At 35.0% G+C, this 3,272-nt stretch overlaps 1 long non-coding RNA gene across 1 annotated transcript; it reads left to right on the forward strand.

The window, feature by feature from the left end:
* The first annotated feature begins 789 nt into the window (after positions 1-789).
* On the forward strand, positions 790-1,931 carry LOC137253914 (uncharacterized). Its single transcript, XR_010953923.1, has 3 exons — positions 790-805; positions 872-1,016; positions 1,074-1,931. It is a non-coding gene; the product is annotated as an uncharacterized lncRNA (long non-coding RNA).
* Positions 1,932-3,272: the final 1,341 nt, after the last annotated feature.

Raw genomic sequence — 3,272 nt, forward strand, 5'->3', positions numbered from 1 at the left:
GAGTTTGCTATTCAGTAACTTATCTTTATTTATAACTCGATATAGAACAATCAGCTGTTTCCTATAATGATTTGACAAGAGACTTATATCGTCGGTTTTGTTTTTCACGCTATAGGTGGTTATGATAATTTATTAACAAAATTTATTAATATTTTGGTGTTTTCGTGTTTCAAACAATAAAAATAATGGCATTTGAGTTTGTAGCGAATAATTTAACGCAAAATGTAACAGCGTCGAGTGCATCAAGAATAGATAGGCGCTTGCTCAGGGATATCGATGATCCTTTTGAGCTTGAGCATGCAGAATTCAAAAAACTGTACCGCGCATCTCCGGACATTGTGATGGGACTTGCTGATCGGCTACACGAAAATCTAAGAGGACAGAGGATCTCAGCAATATCGGAAGAGAAACAGGTAAAGCTACTAAAATCATTGAAAATTTGCAGTGTCCTTACTTACTAGATATCTTTGAAGGTTTTGTGTGCCTTACGTTTTTATGCCACTGGATGTTATCAACGGCCTGTAGGAGAACAGTGGGGAATTTCGATGAGCCAGTCTTCCATCAGCCGATGTATCCATAGGGTGACTGATGCAATAAATGAAAAGTGCTTTTCGACGAAATCAAGTTTCCTATGACGCAGGAAGAACGACAAGCTGCCAAAGAGGTATTTTCGTCAGCACCTGCGCCCTTCGTTGGAGGAACGATAGGAGCGATTGACTGTACGCACGTTTCCATTTTAGCTCCAAAAGTTCATGAGGAAGCGTACGTTAATCATCATAGATATCATTCCATAAATGTGCAAATGGTAGGTTAACTAATTTAACTACTTAATAATAAAGTGCATTGCTACATGATTTTTACATTTTTGTAGATATGTGACCCAAATTTAAAAATTTTAAATGTGAATGCCAAGTTTCCGGGAGCACGTCATGACGCATATATTTGGAGTAGTTGTGCAGCTCGGCGAGCAATGCAGAGAGCCCATGAAAATGGGAATCGTCATATGTTTTTAATAGGTAATATCTATTGATTGTTCTTATTATTTTTCATAATTTGAAATATGCAATTTTCAGGTGATTCTGGGTACCCATTAGAGCCGTGGCTTATGACACCACTACCGAACCAGCCTGAGGGTACTCCCAAGTTTCGATATAACGAGGCTTTATGCAAAGCTCGAAATCCCATCGAGAGACTCTTTGGTGTTTTGAAAGGAACTTGGAGATGTCTTTCACGGCAAAGAGTTCTTTTGTATGAACCGGGCTTCGCCGGGAAAATTGTAAATGCTTGCTCAACATTACACAATATTCGTTTGCGTGAGCAGAGCTTTGAGATTGATGACATCGACCCAATTTTGGTGGAACATGCTGTGACCAACTCAGAAGAAACCTTTAACTCGATATCTTCAGCTGGAAAACGGGTCCAAGAGAGACTCATAGCAAATGTTTTCTCCTGAACAATACTTATATTTTTTTTTTAATTTTTGAAATTTTCACCAAGTTTTGCTGAAGCTAAATTATGTTCGATTTTTTAAAAGTTTTGCGTTCGAAACTTTGTATAAAAAAATTCACGAGGTCCGCTGGAAAAAATTCCCAAATATCAGAAAGCCATTCAAGTGGATTAAGTTAAGACATTATTGTATAAAAATTTAATAAGCCACAAAACTGCATACTCAGAAAAATTCTAAAAACTCTCAGCAAAAAATGGTAAGTTTTCATTCACATTGTTAGTGTTACATCGTGATATATACTTGAAAAAAGAATATCGAAAAGAGTTTCAGAAAAACTTGGTGAAACTCCAAAAACCCTGTGACGAAGACTGATGTCCATGAGTATTTGCCCAAAATTAATTTTTCTCCTCTAACACAAGTTTATATTCTATATTTTTTATTAATTCCTGGACGTTTTTTATTTGTATAAAACCTTAAAAATTAAGTCATAAAAACGAGAAAACATAAGATAAAAATTCAGTACAATACATATCACATGTTTTTTTTTTATTATCACATGTTTATATTATTAAATACACACGCTAAATCAAAAAAAGATCCAAAAAACAAAAAAATCCAATTATAATATATATATTTTTTCTTTCAAAATACATAAAATATCGATGGACACATTAAAAAGCCAAAAATGAAACAAAAACTTCATAACGCGATGTGCAATGATTTTTTGTTAGCCTTATGATAGGTATTAGAAACGGCGTTTAAAATGTATGGTTTAATCGAGTTGATATAGCTGATTGCAGATGGCGCCACATCAAATTCTAGGGCTAACCGCTTCCCTTGAACACCTTTGTCAAGCTTTTGCAATATATGAACTTTGGTTTCCAAGGACAAAGTATTTTTCTTACATTTATTTGGCATTTCAGCGAAATACCTTTGCTTTTAAACAAACAATGCCAAAACACGTGTACGCGCATTTCACACAAAAACTAACAAAAACTGTAAAAAAAATACGCGAAAATTCGTGTAATGTATTGAAAAAGTTGATTCTAATTCTGGACATTTTAATTACTAAAGGTTCTAATTTTTGAGCGACTACTGTATAGTGTTGCTAATTTTTTCCCCTGAAAAGTACATTTTGTTCATCTGTTATATGGAAGAAAATACGCAACACCCTTAGCAAAAAAGTTTCTAAAAAATCAACGGAAATGTTTACGGTCATGAAACTTGCACTTCCTTACCTAAAATTGAATGAGCTACAAAACTATATTTTCTAACAATTCTGAATAAAAAGTTGAAAATGTTGATGAAATTTTTTTGAAGTTCGATTAATTTTCTAGAGCGAGTTAAAAAAAATCAAGACTAAGCTAAATACTAAAATACTAGTTTATAGCCTATCAGACAGCCGGTTAAACGCATCCGACCACTTTCCAATTTCTTTAGCAATTGCAAACAATGCCTCGTTCTGCTTCGCTTGCATTTCAATTAGCTTGGCCTCATTTTCCAATCGTTTGGTCTCATTTTCTGCCAGTATCTGTTGATATAGGGAGAAAAATGAAAAAAGTTTAATAAATAAATTTTTTATAATGAATTATTGTTTCTTACCCTGTGTGTTTGAGCCTGCACTTCAGCGATTTATAAAAATCGCCGCGTTTTGTCGGCTTCTGCGTCAGCACGCTTACTTTTTAAGCCCCTACGTTGTGTTTGTGCGGGGGTGGCAGAAAATGCCCTAGACCCTCTCGAGTGATGAGCGGACGGTGTTGTAGCCATCCCACATTCAACAGCCTCCTCGTCATCATCAGCTTCTTGCTCCTTATTTTTCCTTTTT

Source organism: Eurosta solidaginis, chromosome 5 (genome assembly GCF_040869045.1).
Source record: "Eurosta solidaginis isolate ZX-2024a chromosome 5, ASM4086904v1, whole genome shotgun sequence".
Taxonomy (NCBI): domain Eukaryota; kingdom Metazoa; phylum Arthropoda; class Insecta; order Diptera; family Tephritidae; genus Eurosta; species Eurosta solidaginis.